Source organism: Pelobates fuscus, chromosome 5, assembly GCF_036172605.1.
Source record: "Pelobates fuscus isolate aPelFus1 chromosome 5, aPelFus1.pri, whole genome shotgun sequence".
NCBI lineage: Eukaryota > Metazoa > Chordata > Amphibia > Anura > Pelobatidae > Pelobates > Pelobates fuscus.
In genome coordinates, this window is record NC_086321.1 from 128,721,942 (window position 1) to 128,741,729 (window position 19,788).

Below are 19,788 nucleotides of genomic sequence, written 5' to 3' on the forward strand. Positions count from 1 at the left end.
GCAGGGCGCCGTTCAGGTAAAGGGCTGCTTGCGTGTAGTGGGATCTGTTGCTGTGCCTGTCTCTCCAGTTTTTTCCAGAATGCGGCTAGGATGGCCTCTAGTTTCGCCTGAAGCGTGGTCTCTGCAGTGGGATCTTGGCTGCGGGGGAGGCGCGAGGTGTCCGCCATTAAGGCTGTGTCGGTAGTGGGTTTAGTCGCTTGCCTGCCGGCCTTCACCTCTCCTCCTCCTCAGTGGAGCTTTCCTGTCCAGGGTTGGACCGTTAACGGGGCACCTGCTCCTCCATAGCAGTTGCAGAGTGTCTCCAAAGCGGGAGAGCGGGCGCCTCCCCCGCCCGGTGCATACTAGGCCGCATGCTGTCGCTTGTGTAGTTGCTCGACTTTCGTCAGGTCACCGACCCCTACTACCGGACCCAGCAATGTGAGGCGCCGGAGTGGGCTCCAGGTGGTCCCGAAATTCGGCTTTATCGCTTTCAACGCCTCGTTTGTGGAGGAGCTCCTGCTAAACACGTCTGTCCTCCATGATAGTCAGGCCCCGCCCTCCCCCCATGTGCTTTTTTTGGGCCTACTGGGCACCCCCTTCTCCACTATTCCCCAAGGGTGGGCCTCCTGTCACTGGACTGGGTGGAAGGGTGGACTTACCTGTTCTTACTTCCCAAGTGGTTTCAGACCTGGCCATGTTTCAAGCCTCCATGGCTGCTGTTCCTGTATCTTTCCTGCTGGTTGCTGCAGTTCCGGCCCAGCCTCCCTCCCCCTGGTTTGGCTCCACTGCTACTGTCGACTCCTGTGCTGTCCAGTGAGTTTGGTTCTGTTGCTGGGTGGGAATGACTCTGGGGCACTTTGGTTAGTTGTATGCGGGGGTTTATAGATCAGTTGGAGAGTAGCTCAGGGGTCGGGACACAGCGCCCCCTTCTCTGGACATGCAGGTTTGTGCAGGGTGGGATCTGGCTCTTGTTATTTCCATTCCTGGGGGGAGATGGGTGTCTGGCTCGGGGGGCTGTCTACGGCCCTCACTCCTGTTGCATCTGTGTCTACCCCCCGCTGCGTTGGAGTCAGTGGGTGTGCCGTCTACCGACGCGTTGGGTTTGGAGGTGGCACAGGGCGCCCATGGGGCGGCTTATGTCAGTTTGCATTTGCACCAGTAAGTTAAGGAGAAGATGTGGAAGAGGGCGTTTATGGAAATCTTTTCCCTGCTACCTTTGGAGGATTTGCCTCCTCCTGATAAGGACTCAGAAAAAGATAGGGAGAACTAGCGTTGAAATCATTGAGGGATGATCGCAACATGACTATCAAATCCGCGGATAAAGGGGGATATGTGGTATTCATGGATACTGAACACTACACCAAAATGGTATCAAAAGTATTGGGGGATACAAATGCTTTCCAAATTCTTAAAAATGATCCACTAACTACTTTTTGCGGCTGTATAAAGATATTTTGGACCAAGGCCGCAGTGGAGGGTTGCTATCGGGGGACGAATAGGAGTTCATCCTCACTTGGGCCCCTCAAATAGCAACCTTCTACGGCCTGCCAAAAGTTCATAAGTGCTTGTTGGATCCACGGGTCGGCCCATTGTGTCTCGAGTGGGCAACCTGTCTTAAAAAGGCAGTATTTATATCTATAAAATGCTGAAACCATTGGTCAAAAGTTTGCCCTCATATATTCGGGACACCAAGCAGGCCCTGACCGTCCTCTCAAATCTAAAAGTCCCTTAAACAGCTAGTCTATGTAGCCTGGATGTGGAGTCTCTGTACTCCTCAATTCCACATGACAGGGGTATCGGTCATGTGAAATATTTTTTGGAGAGAAGAGATGAAAAGCTCGAATCTCATACTGACTTTTTGTTGAATCTCCTTGGATTTATCCTGTCACACAATTATTTCCTGTTCAGTGGCAAATTTTACCAGTTGAGGGGGACAGCAATGGGGACAACTTGTGCCCCATCATATGCCAACCTTCACCTGGTTTGGTGGGAAGAACAGATCCAGAAAATTGAAGCCCTGCAGGAATACCTCTCTAATATCTCATGGTGGTGTAACTATATAGATGACATCATAATATTGTGGCAGGGTACCTCCGCTGAATTCAACATGTTTGTATCTATCCTCAACAAAAACGAGGAAAACTTGAGATACACCTCGGAGATTGGCGGCTCCACACAACTTTCTGGAGATCACAATCTCCATTATGGAGAATGGCTCTGTCCAGACAACCCTTTTCAGGAAACCGTCAGCCTCTAATAGCCTGGGATAGCTTCCATCCGAAACCACCGAGATATGGCATACCAACAGGCCAATATCTCAGAGTATGGAGAAATTGCAGTGGGCTGAAGGATTTTAAAACTAAAGCCAAAACCCTGCAAAAGCAATTCTGTGAAAAAAGGCTATTCCAACAAATGCCGAAAGAAGTCTTTGACATGTGAACGCTTTTGGCCAATGATGTACATCTCAAGAAGGTTCTAAGTCCATTTGCATGCTTCACAGCTAGAAGGGGGAAGAACTTATGTGACATGTTGGTCCCTAGCCATTTCAGACCTGTAAATAAAACAGGTTCTGGTACTTGGCTTAACAACCCCCTGGTAGGTACATTTAGGTGTGGGAGATGCGTGGTCTGTAAATATATTAAAAGAGACTCCAAATTTGTTGGAGATAGCGAGGACCAACAGAGATACAGGACACATTATTTCTTTAACTGTAATACTGCTGGTCTTGTCTACCTTATGTGAATGTGGTAAGAAATATGTGGGCAAGACCTTCTGCCCCTTTATAGAAAGAATTAAGGCGTACATTAGAATACCAAAAATCGAACTGAGACGCCCATCTCCCATCACCTATATGAGAAGCATGCAGGAGACTCGAGGATCTTACGCTTTTGTGGCATAGAACTAGTCAAGAGAGACCAATGAAGAGAGGACTACGATAAATGTTTGCGTCAAAGAGAATGCTGGTGGATCTACAGGCTTAAGACCCTATTTCCAGGGATTAAATGAGGGTTTCTTGTTTGCCCCCTTCATTTAATGGATAGCCACCAGACTTTTGATGCAACCATTAATAAGACATAAACCCGTCGAAGCTCCATTTAATTGAATGTATATATTTTCAACTGAATTGATAAATTTAACATAGACTGATGTTTACTCAATAAACCGAGTATTACCCTGAAATCCAATTTAAAAGATATTTTTGTAAGTTGTGTTTCAAAGCTGTTGTATACATCAAACACAGACTCAAAGGAATCCATGTTTAAAATTGAATGAGGTAAAAATGTGATTCTTTGTTGAACTTATTTGCATATGCCCACCCAGAATCCTTTACAGTAGTAACATCACTGCAAATCTGTGATTCCTGTGGGAAAAGCAAGTCTTATGGCTTGACTGGTGTGCAGCTTTTTGTTTACCATGGTATTTACTATATAAAGGTCCTCAGTCTTTTTCCTGTCCTACAGCCCTTAGGAAGTGAGCATTTTGCTCCCTTTACTTATGGACATGTATGTTTTTTCTCTTCATTACTTATTTTTTTTTTGCTATTTTAGGGTGCCTTTATACTGTGATTCCTTTAAACTGTGGTCTATAAACTGTGGTACATTATGCAGCTGTGCCTTATGCTGTAATGCTTTTAAACTGTAATGTCTTTAAACTGTGGGGGCATTATGCAGCTGTTCCTTATGCTGTAATGCCTTTTATACTTTGATGCCTTTATAAAGTGGAGCCTTTAAACTTTGACTTTTGCACCTTGTTGCCTTTTAATTACCTTGCAGGCACTTTTACGTTATGTCTTTACTTCCCCTCGGTCCCGGAGATTTATTCCAGGTTCCCTGGGTGTTCAGGGGCCATGTATGCTGCAGACTGAGCTCTCTCCCCAGTCTCTAAACGGAAAAATGCACTCGGAAGATGCCTGCGCATGTGCAGTGTGCCTTAAGGGGCCCAATACCGATGATTTGCATTATGGGAATAGTTGCGGCAGCCATCTTGGATAAGGGCAATTGCCAAAAAGTACAATAGAGAGGAAATTACAGTAAACATCCCAAACTTATTTGGAAAGTATTTGCATGGTCTCCAGACATACAGGTGATACTCGAAAAATTAGAATAGCGTGCAAAAGTTCATTTATTTCAGTAATGCAACGTAAAAGGGGAAACTAATATATGAGATAGACGCATTACATGCAAAGCAAGATAGCTCAAGCCGTGATTTGTCATTTTTGTAACTCTGAGGATGAAGTTCCATTGACAGTAGTCAAGTGATTGGGATGATCTTGCAATCTCTTGTTACAGTTAATCTGTGAATACGTGGATTGTCTTGGATCTTGATGGTACCTCTCTCGGTGTCTGTAATCAAAATTCCTGTGTTGTTTGTCATTAATAATATTACTATTATTTTAATTGATATGGACTTTTTAAAAATTATAATAGCTATATTCATTCATTAGATTTATTTAAGATTTTATCTTAGTAGTGAGGATTCTTTATTTAGAATATGGAGCTAGAGTTACTTTTAATATAACTTATATATTTAGTATTAATTAATACTGAATTTCCCTATAATAAATATCAATTGTATTCTAGAACGGATAAAAGTTAGCAATGGTTTAAGAAGATGAGAATAGACATATACAGACTTTGTTTATTACTTGAAAGACCCAAGAGTGCTACCTTTGTCTACTTATTCTATATGCAATCAGCATGGAAGTGCACCAGGGCATAATATTCAACTTTAAATTACCAGCAAGGGTGAGTGCCATTACACTTCTTATTGTTTATATTGTAAGGTGTTTGCTGCACCTATTTGCGCACCCCCTCGAAATTATCTACTGAATAGTGATTTACTCTGCTCCTCAAGATTCTGTGTGATTACTATGGAAGATTTTTTGGCCAGAGCAGGAGCTCTAATAGAATCTGCAGAAACTCTAACTATATCTGATGAACAAGCTAATGCCATTATGTGGCCACAAACCTCAGGATCTATACAATGACTTGCTAAAATTGAAAAAAAAAAGAGAAATTGATTTAGATCTACATGGGGTCTTTATATCAGACTACCATAGAGCGAAAAGGATACCCAGAGGTTTTAGGGTCAGGAACGCCCCCCACGATAGGACGTCAAAACCAGACTTCTGTAAAAAATTGATGTTTATTTCTAACAAGTGTTCACTTGACTGGATGGTTATTGTAGTGGAGGAGGTAGGAAAAGAACTAATGTTTGTCAAACAATCAATACAGAATGTGGAAACAGCTAATACCATTGTATTGCAATCATCCACTGCAACCGTTCAGATGCTAAAACTCCAAGATGATATTAACAAATATAAAAATGAGCTTATTCGCTTTAAAAAACAAAAACTCGACAAGGTCAACAATGACTATAAATATCATCAGGTATACAGGTGGCTGGGAGGGTCACAAGACAATTTCAGAACCAATGTTAGATTCAGAACCAAAATACGGAAACCATCTTTTCAAACAGTGGATGTGAGTTCTGGTGATTCGACATCGGACCCTGAATCCAGGACAGAATACAAAATTCCATCGAAGGACACTTTTTTAGGTGGGGACGACAATCTAGGCGATCCACCGGACATACCCCGAATTGGTACCCGAGGCGGAAAAAGAACCGCCCGACACGAAGAGGGCATAACAATTGGAAAAAGTCCAAATCCTATGGGGAGACCTCCAAGAATGAGGAAATGACAACTGTCTTCAACTTATCAGATAAAATTCTAAATCATGACCACTATTCCCTACTTAACAAAGGCCTATCCTTCGTTCCAGTGTCGAGACCTGATCCATTCCAAACTGAAATCGAAATGTATAAAACACAACGTATTTTATACAGCAATGAAATTAGGAAAGAAAACATACAAGTACCACCACATCCATTTTTTAAGAAATACAACAAAGATATCAGAACATCCAATCCTTCGATTAAAACCTTTATCCAAGCTGTCAAAGCTGATACAGAAAGCATGATCTTAAAACCTCCCAAACATTACCCCAATCTAACCAAAGGAGAACAACTGGCCCTCAAAGATCTGAGTCAAGATCCAACCATCGTGATACATGCGGCTGATAAGGGAGGGGCTACTGTCATCCAATCCTACCAAAACTACAGACAAGAGATCCTGCGACAACTTGGTGATTGCAAGACGTACACCAAATTTACCTTCGATCCCGTGAAGAAGTTTCAGGCAAGAATTAAAAATCATATTGAGTTGGGAATCCATAATGAATACTTGGACGAAAAAACGGCACAATATTTATTTGTTGAACACCCTAAACATCCAGTGCTATATACGTTACCGAAAATCCACAAGGATCCCAAAACTCCATCAGGCAGGCCTATAGTATCAGCCAAGGAGGGTCTTTTGGAACCAATCACAAAATATATTGATCATTATATTAAAGATAGTGTAATGGCACTCCCTACCTGTCTAAGAGACACACAAGATTTTATTCATAAAATCAATCAAGCACCGTTGATTGAAGACACTTGACTGCTGGTTACCATGGATGTTCAGAGCTTGTACACTGTCATACCCCATAGTGACGGTGTACAGGCTCTACGTGAAATTCTTAGTACCTCCTCACTCTATATGGGACCGTCTATAGAATTTCTGCTTGAGTTCCTCAATATTGCTTTGTCTTGCAATTATTTTAAGTTTGAGAATAATTTTTTCCTCCAACTCTCTGGGACATCAATGGGAGCGGCGATGGCACCATCTTATGCCAACGCCTTTATGTTAATTTTTGAAAACCAACAGATTCTACAAAAATTCGGGGACCACATTAAACATTACCATCGTTTTGTAGACTATATCTTTCTGATTTGGACTGGCACCCCTGAGGAACTAGAGCAGATTATAACTGCAATCAATCAAGCTCCGACCTCAGTGAAATTAACTATGACTTCTGATCTAGACTCTATACAGTTCCTAGATGTGACTATCTTCAAAAAACATGGGAAACTAGAGTTCATACTCTATCGTAAAAAAACTGAACGGAACACATTACTTATGGCTTCAAGTTTCCACCCAAAACAATTCAAAGCTTCCCTACCCATATCCCAATTCCTGAGAGTCTATAGGTACAACAGCACCACTAAACATCAGGAAACACAAATACAGGAAATGTGGAATAGATTTAGGGATAGGGGCTATTTGGCCCACACTCTTGAAATGGCCAAGACGAGAGCCAAAGAAATATGGGAGTCTGAAAAAGAGAAAAAGAATGTCAAAACAACATCGAATTCCAAGATATTCCTTCCAATTACCTTTCATACAGGTACATCAGTGGTCAGAAACTCCATCAACAAACATTGGGGATTGCTACAAGCTGACAAAACACTGCCTAATAGGTTCCTAACTCCACCTACCATCAGCTACAAAAGGAATAGAAACATCCGTGATATACTGGTGAAAAATGACCCTAGGCATTGTTACCAAAAGCCAATAAAGATCGCCAGAAAGGGGTGTTTTAAATGCAGTGGATGCGTGACCTGCAGTCACATGGTGAGTGGAACCTCGTTTGCCCACCCACACAGTGGCAAAAGGATCAGCATTACACAATACATGTACAACTGACCATGTGGTCTACATGATCACCTGCCCCTGTGGACTTTCCTATGTGGGGAAAACCAATCTGACTCTCAGAGATCGAATACGAGGTCACCGGTCCACTATCACCACTGCATTCCGTGACCATGAAAGTAACAAACCGGTGGCAAAACATTTCCTGGATCTAGGACACCGACTACCGACCCTACGCTTCACAGCTATTGACCATATTCCCCCCCTACCCAGGGGTGGAGATAGATCCAAGATGTTGCTACAGAGGGAGGCCCGCTGGATACATCGCTTGGATACTGTGACACCCAAAGGACTCAATGAAAATATAGTGTATTCTATTTTTCTTTGAATGGAAGCTCATTTATGACTTCCTTATCTACACCATATATTATTTACCTATACACATATTTTTATTCATGACTACTATTCTCTATTGTTTACTTAATTTTATTTTTAATTTAATTTCTAATTTTATTTTGCTGTATTTGTATTTATTTTAATTTTATTATTCTTATTTCTATGTATTTATTTACTTTATTATCTTATTATTTTGATTTGTATTTCATTTTCATTTTTATTTTCATTTTTATATTTATTTTAATTTTCTATTTTTATCTATTTATTATTTTTCACGCTTTATTTTATTTCCCTTTTTTTGCTGGTATTTATTACTATTTAACTCTCTATTCCGGTTATTTTTCCTTACTCTTCTTGATGCTCTATAGTCTATGCTATTTGTATATTTTTTCATGGTTTGCTTGATCCCTGTCTCTCTCTTTTTTCTCAGTCTATATTTTTGACTGGTCGTTCATAGGAACACCATAACAACGGATTATACTTATGGTTAGCATATGATTAGACCCAGATAAACCTTCAGAATTTTCTAAGTCGCCCTACTGATATTTCGATTCCCTCGCATAGTTGTCTATATGTGGAACTAACTAGTAGGATATGGTCCTTATAGTCCAACTTAACTGATAAGCATATTGGATTGTATTTCCTTTCAATAATCAGAAGCATTCAGATTGATATGATCCTTGTCTCTATCTTTATCAATCCCAAATCTAAACTGCTTATAAGATATTTAAATTGTTATGACAAACAACATAGCATTAGCTCTATAGCCTTGAAGACAATAATAATCTCGATACATTCTCTTCTTATGGTACAACAACATTGCTTTTAACTTTTAATATTTTGCATATAAACAGGTTTGTCACTTTGGGACATATCACGTTCTTTTCACAGATGGCCTTATGTACATAGTTTGGCACTGATTTCCGTTTCACTCACTTGTTTATAAGATTTGTTACACAACACTGGTCCCTCAATGATTTTCACGCTGTACACAGTATACTGTATACTCTAATTGATAGTTACACAGATGCTATCGTTCACTCCACACGGAATCACTTTAAGCCGGTCATTTACTGTATATACTGGTTTCCTAGCAACCACGTTTACGCCATCACGTATGTTCAACGCGGTCACGTGACCCCGCGAATCACATGATCGGCAGACACTTCCGGGTTTCGATTGAGGGGAGGAGGGTTATTTCCACAATTGGTGAGTACACTACACATTTGCTATATATAGATTGTTTGTATGGTTACATGTCGACCTTGAGGAAGACCCGAATGGGTCGAAACGTCGGTCATCTTATTGTATACCCTTTGATGGATTAAACACTTTTGTTTATTACATGAAAGTCTACTTATTCTACAGACATGATAGATAATATATGAAATAACTAATTTGTAACGATTTATGCAAAAAAGGATTTAGAGACCATTTCGTTTAAATTACTAAGCAATCCGATTAGGGTTTAACCCCTTAAGGACCAAACTTCTGGAATAAAAGGGAATCATGACATGTCACACATGTCATGTGTCCTTAAGGGGTTAAAGGATTATAAAAATTTTCTGTAATTAATCAATAAACCTGCAACATATGAAGAATTATAAACTAATGCGGATATTGAAGAATAAAATATGAGGAGTAGTTATTTAGTTCTGTCTACTTTCGGTATAATTTTAAGACCGATGCAAGTAATAAGAAAAGAAAGGTGATATGTAATAACATTGTGTTTTCATTTTCATTTTTTTTTTATTTATTTTCCATTTTCATTTTCATTTAAATTGATTAAATTGGAATTCAAAACGTAAAACGTTCGCTGATAACTGAAACTGACAATATATCTGCCACAGTATCTTTGTGAATTATAACTTATGAGACAAAATGTTACAGATAAGAGAGACTAAACATTTAAAATAATAAGAAAACCGATGCTGCCTTTTTCGTTTTCATTTTTTTTTCTCCTTCTATATGGGAATAAGTATTAGTTTTCGTTTATATTGCAAAGCAATCCCATTAGGGTTTAAAAGAAAATAACATTCTCTGTAATTAATCAATCTGCTGCATATGAAGAACTATAAACTAATGCGGATATTTAAGAACAAAATATAAGGATGAGTTATTATTTAGTTCTGTCTACTTTCGGTATAATTTTAAGATCGATGTAAGGAATAAGAAAAGAAAGGTGATATGTAATAACATTGTATTTTCATTTGGGGTTTTTATTATTTATTCTTCATTTTTATTTAAATTGATTAAATTGGAATCCAAAATGTAAAATGTTCGCTGATAATTGAAACTGACAATATTTCTGCCACAGTATCATTGCGAATTATAACTTATGAGACAAAATGTTACAGATAAAAGAGACTAAACATTTAAAATAATAAGGAAACTGATGCTGTTTTTTTTGTTTTCGGTTTCATTTTTTTCTCCTTCTATATGGAAATAAATACTACTTTTCGTCAGTTGGACTTATGTGGATACTAAAGACAAGGCACTGTATGGAAAAATGAGATGAGCCGAAATGATAAAGAATTTAATCATCTCTGCTCTCAGTATCGGCATGGAAGGGAGGCATGGATCGCACACGTCGTACCTGTTGGTGGTACCGACGTGTGACGATTAATGTGCTTTGAACATTTGCCCGCCGTTTTTTGGATATTTAAACTTGCTAAGAGGAGTACCAGGATCATTGCTTTATCCGGTTTGAAGAAGCCACGTTTGTAGTGGCGAAACGCGTCCCGGTATTTTTAGCACATTGAGGCTTTTTTTTATTTATATGTAAGAGTGTATTAATAAAATCTTTTTATTATTTTAACAATCCTGGTTCCTCCTATTGTTATATAGAACGGGGAGTGCAGTCCCGAACCTGCACAAAGCTACTAAATTAAGTCAATACATTTTGACTCCACACTTGTGAGTACTCACTTGAGAGAAATATAATATATTTTTAGAGATATTTCAAACTATACTGCGCAATTGGGTGTATTTCTATTTATCCACAGACCTCAGAACTATACCGTGAAGAGAGGTGGGTCACCTGTATGGACCCGGAGGCTATTCTAACTAGAGCTAGGTCCATAGCTCTCCGTTTGTGAGTTTATATATCATATAATAATATTACTAATATCTATACTATGTATGATTATCTTTTATACATATTTTCCCTGCTGATTTATCAGTGAAACTTTGCTCCTAAATTCCAAAAGGTGATTAATTTATTTGTACATAAGCGCTACATTCTTAATTTGCTTTGTATGTTAGGTTGAATAGGAATATCTGAATGTTTAGCAGCTATATTAATTACAATAAGATATATTTATATTCATTTTTTCCGTTCTACTAATAAGCGCTGGTTCCACCATCCAAATCTATTTTGGGCAGGAGCCTCGTGTGCGGTCGGTGACTTAAGACTTACACACTTTTTTAGAACCCCTGAACCGATCTGGGTGAAATTTGAGTATGTTGGTCTCCCAGATCGAGGCTATCAGGGGAAAGGTTATTTTTGGGGATACCCTAAAGTTAAAGGGGTGTTCTGGGGAAAATGTGTTCACTTTGCCTGAAGATAATTGGGTTATTCCTTAACTTATCTCATTATCTCCCAGGCAGAGAGAGGGAGTTTTATTTTAACTGTACAATGTGATTGGCTATTGTGCTTGTGTACTGTGGGAGCTCCTCTTGCAGGGGGACCTCCATAAAAGTCTGTGTGGTCTCAATAAACTCCATTCTTGTTACACCCTTCATCATGTTACGGCTGGTGTTTGGGTATCTGATTGCTATTTGGGAAAACTGCACTAGAGGATTGTGTCTTTGGGATTTAACTGACGAATAAAAGAACCAAACGGCGAGCTATAATCACTCAGGCTCTCGGCTCAAATCATACGAACCACTAGCTACCACTTCAGGGTTCATTACAGCTCCATTTGAGGGGGCTCACCTACTAAGTTAGGTTTTCCTGGTTATATTTAAATTTTATTTTTATATAATTTCTTTGATGTTACATTTATGATTTATTCACATTACATCTATTTACATTTCAATTCAATATTAGTATACTGTTCACAGTTGTAGGTCTTATCACTAGTTACGCTGTACACTTATACATTTGCGGATATACAGCATTTTTTCACTATACGCTCGCTGCATTGTATGGTTACTTGAAAGGCACTACTAGTTTATAAATATATACTTATATATTGCATATTAGCAGGGTAAGCTAGTCATCATATCTTTTTCTCCACAATATTTCTAACCAACTGTCAACCGTATCTTCCCTTCAAATTGTTTAAACAAACAAAGCATACATTGTTGGTCATAATATATTTATTCATATTATTCATCATAACAGGCCGAGACAGGCCATTAATCCTGTGGTTCCTGCCATTTTTTTTTATACAGAATGTATTTATCTTCGCAAACTCTGTTTTAGGCATCATAGGTCGGCCCCTTTGTGGTCTTCCAAGTTGTTCACTGTTCTATCGATACTGTTCATAATTCAGGTACTTTGTTTACTTGTTACGTTTGTCTTTTGTTAGCCCATCAATTACGTGCCGGGCATTTCTATAGGTGTCTTATCCCTCACTTGAGGTTCACAAATAACCCTCCCATTTATGTAATTATATGTCCCTTATTTTTGGTTGACATGGGGCTTGTCTCTATATGCTTGACCCATGCAAGGTCCACCATATGCATACGTTACAAACAACCCATCATCATTTACGTTGTCATAATTAATGCACTTCTACGTTCCTTTATCCTCTAGAGGGTTTTTACTTTCTCTTCTGTTATCTTTTACATCTGTTTAGAGATACTTCTCTACTCTCATGCATTTGTTGGATTCAAAGGTTTATCATCTGTTTAACAGGTACAGTGGTTTAAATGTTTGCATACCCCCTGGCAGAAATTGTGAAATGTTGGCATTGATTTTGAAAATATGACTGATCATGCAAACAAATTTATTTTATTGAAGGACAGTGATCATATGAAGCCATTTATTATCACATAGTTGTTTGGCTCATTTTTAAATCATAATGATAACAGAAATCACCCAAATAACCCTGATCAAAAGTTTCTATACCCTTGAATGTTTACATGCCTTGTTACAGACACATACAAGTTACAATGGCAATTAAAGGTTAATTACCCACCACCTGTGTTTTTTTATTTTTTATAATTCTTTCATTTTGTTGTGCACAGTAACAACAATTAGTGGATGATGTGCACTCAGGAAAAAGCAAGTATTATACATATTAAATACAGTAAGTGCAAAATAAACTGTCACACAATTTTTATAGCATTGGTTGAGCAAGTACAGTGTGGTGAGTGATGTCATAAATGATAATCAAGAGATAGGCTGCGTGTTCAGTAATAGACCACTGGTGAAGGTGTATGATTACCGTTATAAATTGGGGCTCTGTGGTTGTATAGATACTTGGTGGGGTTTGTTCTGATGAGTGAAGTTACCTAGGGTTCAGTTACGGTTTTGTGGTGTGAAAGTGGGGGAGCTGGTCAATAAGGATATGGGAGGAGGGGGGTCTAGTGAGGTAGCAAGTGAGGCCCATATGCTCCATGATGTCTAGGGGCTCCGCGGGGGGCATTCAGGTAGCAATCCGTTGGTGAGGGCAAAGTAACTAGGGGGGAATGACAAGTTTGACTTGTTCTCTCTGCCTAGAGCTGTCGCTCTCCGATTGCCTGTGCGGGAGCATCGTGGGTATGGGGTAAGCAGTAAGACTGAAGGTAAGAGGACATAAAAAGAGGGGAAAAAAAGAGGACATAAAAAGAGGGGGAAAAAAGAGGACATAAAAAGAGGGGAAAAAAGAGGACATAAAAAGAGGGGAAAAAAGAGGACATAAAAAGAGGGGAAAAAAGAGGACATAAAAAGAGGGGAAAAAAGAGGACATAAAAAGAGGGGAAAAAAGAGGACATAAAAAGAGGGGAAAAAAGAGGACATAAAAAGAGGGGAAAAAAGAGGACATAAAAAGAGGACATAAAAAGAGGGGAAAAAAGAGGACATAAAAAGAGGGGAAAAAAGAGGACATAAAAGAGGGGAAAAAAGAGGGGAAAAAAGAGGACATAAAAAGAGGGGGAAAAAGAGGACATAAAAAGAGGGGAAAAAAGAGGACATAAAAAGAGGGGAAAAAAGAGACTGCATAACAAGCTGGCAGTATGTAACATGTGGTAGACGTCTATCCTTGGAGACCAGCAGTGGGAGTTCATATAGTGACCGCAGCGTAGGTGTCCCCAGGAGGCCTCCGGGGCACAAATGGAGCAGTGTTCACAGGGTCCCAATGATGTGGTGTGTCCACCGGTGTAGTTGTATTGCTACAGAGTGAGTCCTGTGAGAGACACAGAGTCCCCTGGATTGCCGTTGCCCCTACAAGATCATGGATGGGTAGGAAGCTCCACCATGCGAGATCATCCCTGACAGATTAGCAAAGAAGGTAAGTGGCGAGTTCCCTGAAGGCGCCCATCACTGCAGCCTTGTCCTGTCCAGTCTGGATGTATACAATTAAGTCTCTAGTAGCAGTGACAGGAGGTTTAGGTCTAAGAATCCGGAACATGCCATCTATTGCTACCGCTTTCGCCTGTCTGGGATAAGATCGCACTCAGGAGGCATCTGACAAAGTGCCTCTGCCACCCCTCTAATCTTGAGTTTTTTGCTGCGTCTGGAGTCCTCCATTGTTGTTAACCGCTGCTCAAGAGTGACATGCTGTCTTTGTAGCATCTGCAGCTCCTGTTGCAGGTAAGTAATTTGCTGTTTGGCATTGTTCCAGCACGCCCATGTGGCCTGTCAGGCCTTGTAGGTCATTGCAGAGTGTGGCTACATTGGCTTGGATGGCCCAGAAGTTCTTGCATGTCAGCCCTGGTTACCGGCGGGGAGTCCAATTTCTTTGAGGTTGGTACCAGAATCAGCGTTGGTACCTGTGAGGGCAAGTAAGTGGAGATCTTCAGGCCCCACAGTATGGTCATCCAAGAAGTCTAAACTCTCTTCAAGGTAGGATGCCATCTTGGGTTGTGAGGAGCCATGTGCCTGCCACCATAAGTCCCCTATGTTCATGCCCAATCTCGGCTTGTCTGCTTTCGGTTTCTTGGTCTTTCAACCCATAGTTGTGTAGGCTACTTGGGGATCTAGTTGGGATCAATTGGTGTTGGGTATATGCTGGAAATAAACTTAGGCTTTGTTTTACAGAACTCGGCAGATATGCGACCGTTCAGTTCTGTTGCTTGGCTCCGCCCCCCACACCTGTGGCTTTTTAAATGGCAATTAGTATGTGTAAAAATAGTCAATGAGTTTGTTAGCTCTCACGTGGATGCACTAAGCAGGCTAGATACTGAGCCATGGGGAGCAGAAAAGAACTGTCCACAGACCTGCATAACAAGGTAATGGAACTTTATAAAGATGGAAAAGGATATAAAAAGATATGCAAAGTCTTGCAAATGTCAGTCAGTACTGTTCAATCACTTGAGAAGTGGAAAATTCGGGGATCTCTTCATACCAAGACCAAGAAAGATTTCAGCCACAAGTGCTAGAAGTTTGGGATACAAAGGAAAAACCCACAGGTAACCTCAGGAGAAATACAGGTTGCTCTGGAAAAATACTTTTTCAAGGAGCACAATAAAATCATACTTGAACAAAAATTAGCTGCGTGGTAGAGTTGTCAAAAGAAGCCTTTACTGCACCAATACCACAAAAAGCCTGAATACAATATACCCGACAACACCTTGATAAGCCTCACAGCTTCTGGCACACTAATTTGGAGTGACGAGATCAAAATAGAGCTATAACCCCTTAGTGACCAGGACACTTTTCAATTTTCATACCGTTTGGGACCAGGGCTGTTTGTGTTTAGCTGTAATTTTCCTTTCTCGCCATTAAATGATCTTTCTAAAGATACCATTATTTTCATCATAATTTACTATAATTATTTTTATAAAATATGATGAAAAAAAATGTATAAAAAAAACCCCAAAAACAGTACAAGTAGCACTTTGCTATTTCCAAACCATTTATTTTTCAAAATTAACGCACGTTACATTGTAACACTGATAATTTATCAGGAATCCCTGAATAACCCTTCCATGTATATATTTTTAAAAAAAGACAATCTAAGGTATTAAACTTGGGGTATTTTGACTCTTTTCATGCAACCATTTTACCACCAACGAATAAGAATACATGTATTGAGAACTTTAAGGTGTCAGGTTCTCTGGGGGCTAAAAGACCTTATTTAGATGGTGCGCATTCCAGTAGTGATGCACCGAACTGTTCGCTGGCGAATAGTTCCTGGCGAACATAGCGTGTTCGCGTTCACATGTGCGGTTCGATCCGCCCCCTATTCGTAATCATTGACTAAACTTTGACCCGGTGCCTCACAGTCAGCAGACACATTCCAGCCAATCAGCAGCAGACCCTCCCTTCCAGACCCTCCCACCTCCTGTACAGCATCCATTTTAGATTCATACTGAAGCTGCATTCTTAGATAGAGGAGGGAAAGTGTAGCTGCTGCTCATTTGATAGGGAAATGTATAGCTAGGCTAGGGTATTCAGTGTCCACTACAGTACTGAAGGACTCATCTGATCTCTGCTGTAAGGACAGCACCCCAAAAAGCCCTTTTTAGGGCTAGAACATAAGTCTGCTTTTTTTTGTGTAATCTAATTGCAGTTGCCTGCCTGCCTGCCAGCTTCTGTGTCAGGCTCACAGTGGATACTGTGCCCACTTGCCCAGTGCCACCACTCATATCTGGTGTCACAATAGCTTGCATTTAAAAACAACATTTTTTTTTCACTGTAATAGATTAGCAGTTAGTTGTCTGCAAGCGTCTGTGTGTCAGGCCAACACTGTGTACTCTGCCAGTGTGCACAGTGCCACTCATATCTGGTGGCACAATAGCGTGCATTTAAAAACAAAAAACTTTTTTCACTGTTATAGATTGAATAGCAGTTAGTTGTCTTCAAGCGGGTGTGTCAGGCCTACAGCGTGTACTCTGCCAACCTCTGCCACTGCACAGTGCCACTCATATCTGGTCTCACAGTAGCTTGCACGCATAGTACCACTAATCCCCAAAAAAATGACAGGCAGAGGCAGGCCACCCCGCAGGGGCCATCGTGGTGCTGTGATTGCCTTTTGCCCTAGAATAATGCCCAGTTTTCAGAGGCCGGCCACATACCCTGAACTTGAAAAGTTCTGAGGACATAGTTGACTGGCTAACACAGGACACCCAATCTTCTACAGCTTCCGCTCGGAACCTTGACGCACCATCCTCCTCCAGCTTAGCTTCGGGCACCTCTCATGATACCACTCACCCGCCTGCCGCCACCACCAACACTAGCACCACAGCCGCTTCACTTGGTATGTCAGAGGAGTTAGAGAGAAGGAGACAGAGAATATAGGGTGCTGGAGGGAACCAGCTGCCCCAGCTCTGAAGTGGTTACAAGGGGTACAGGGGGCTTAACCCCAGAGGCAAGAACAGGATAAATGAGAGAATGGGCAAAATGACCACCACACATAAAACTATGTGAAGGTGGGAGATTGCTCATTCGATGATCTGTGCCCCTTTGGTAATGGTATTTGTAGGGAAAAGGAAAGCGTGACTTTAAAACAAAAACCTTTTTGTGTTTGTTATGGAAGAAGACGTGGGTATTCAACCTTTAATAAGACAACTTATACTCATAATAGTGAGGTATAAAACTGGCTCTATTTGTTGAGGGCAGGGGGGTATTCAAGATAGAGGTATAAATATAAATATAGAGTAAGCCTTGGTAGTGATAGTACCCCTAAAGGGAGTACAGTAGTTACCAGTGCAGGCTAAGAGGTAGACCTATGCAGAGGGTTAGTATAGGGGAAGTGCCAACCTGAGCATAAGGAGGTATGCATGTAAAATGTAGCTTATTACCAAAAATGAAGGCTTCCAAACAATGCCCAATCCGCAGCCTGAAAAGCCCTGCACTTACTAACTGTCTCCCATAGACACAGGGTAAAGAAGTTACACTACCTGCTGCTTCAGGGCAGCCTAAAGGCTATCCATATCGTTTAACCCCCACACTGCCCAATCAAATCCTCAAAAGAGCATCAAATAGTAAAAGAAAAATATTAGTGGGAATGCATCGGCATTCTGAGATGCTCACTAGAGCCAACACAGTTGCAAAGTGCTGAGGACCAGAAAACAGGTCACTAAAAAATATTAATTGCAAGTGTAGTGTCAGGCTTAGGAACTGAACCTTCCCGAGATCTGGTCTCAGCCAATAAGTACTGCCAGAAATCGGGTAAAAGGGCAGGGGGGTATTCACGATAGAGGTATAAATATAAATGTAAAGTAAGCCTTGGTAGTGATGGTACCCCTAAAGGGAGTACAGTAGTTACCAGTGCAGGCTAAAAGGTAGACCTATACAGAGGGTTAATATAGGAGAGGTGCCAAACTGAGCATAAAGAGGTATGCAGGTAAATATAGCCTGTTGCCAACAGGGAAAGCCTCCAAACAATGCCCAATCCGCAGCCTGCAAAGCCCTGCACTTACTAATTGTCTCCCATAAACACAGGGTGAAAAAGTACACTACCTGCTGCTTCAAGGCAGCCTCAAGGCTATCCCTATCGTTTAACCCCCACACTGCCCAAACGAACCCTAAACGAGCATCAAAACGAAAATAAATAAACAAATAACCAAAGCAAAAAAAACAAAACGAGGCAAAACAAAGAAAAAATTAAATTAGAGAGAATGCATCGGCATTCTAAAATGCTCGACGCGCGTTTCGGCGTAACAACGCCTTTGTCAAGAGCTGAGGAGGTCTGCCTACCTGTCCGTATTTGAAAGGTGACGAAGCCCGCCTCGTGGGGACCCGCCCGCCAATCGTCGGCGTAGGCCCCGCCCACGGTACTGCGTCATGTTCCCGGCTTGCGGGAATGGACTTCAGGCCAATAGGGGAACGAGGGGAGGAGTCGATGTAGACTGTCCCACGTGGGGGGCGGGCTGACAGTAGATTGTCAGTCTCTCGCATAAACCCGCCCCTCTCACCAGCATAATCCTATCTGGTCCCCATCATACACTGTAAAGATGAAATATAGGGGGCTACAAACATCTCAAAAGGGGGGGTTTCACATAGTGCATATGAGTCTGTGAAACCTAATTAGGTGTGTATTTTAACTAATAGAGTCCCAGATAGATGTATAGTTCCCATATATCCTCTTGACTGTTTTTATTTCAGAAGGTGGCCATAGGTTACAATTCCACCAGATGCTGGCAGTCATCGGTGGTAGCATTTGGAAATAGTGACATAGGCTACTTAACAGCCATATCCTGTATAGTCCCCCGAATGTGTCGGTTATGTGGGGATGTACTCAGATGGCTGGTAGTGCTTTCTGTCAGTCAAGGGGAAAGGAGCGTGTATCGTCCACCCTATATGGGTTTAAAGGACGGTGGGCACGAGATTCGTTCAGTTCCCAGTGGGGTAGTAGATAAGTTGGTAGGTTTAAATTTAGGCAGATATACTATTGGGGGGGGGGGGGGGAAGGTTTTTTTTTCCATAAATACCTTATATCATCACATTTTGTGCAAAATACACCAAATAGAGTGGCCATGAAGAGTAGTAAAAGACAAGAAATAAAAATAAATCAAAAAGGGAGGAGGGGAAAAAGAAGAGTACATAGGTGTGAACCTTCTAAATAGACAAAGGGCACTAGCCACTTAGGTGAAAAGGGGTCTAGTGTGTAAAAAGAATAATAAATGTTGGACATGTCTCATGATTGGGGACTACCCGGTGGTAATATATTTCAAATGTAAGGGGCGAAAGAGAAGCCTTCGTTCAAGCCTTTTGGATGCAGGGTATTGAGCTTATAGATCCACCTGCACTCTCTTTGGCGCAAAGACTTGTCAAAATCGCC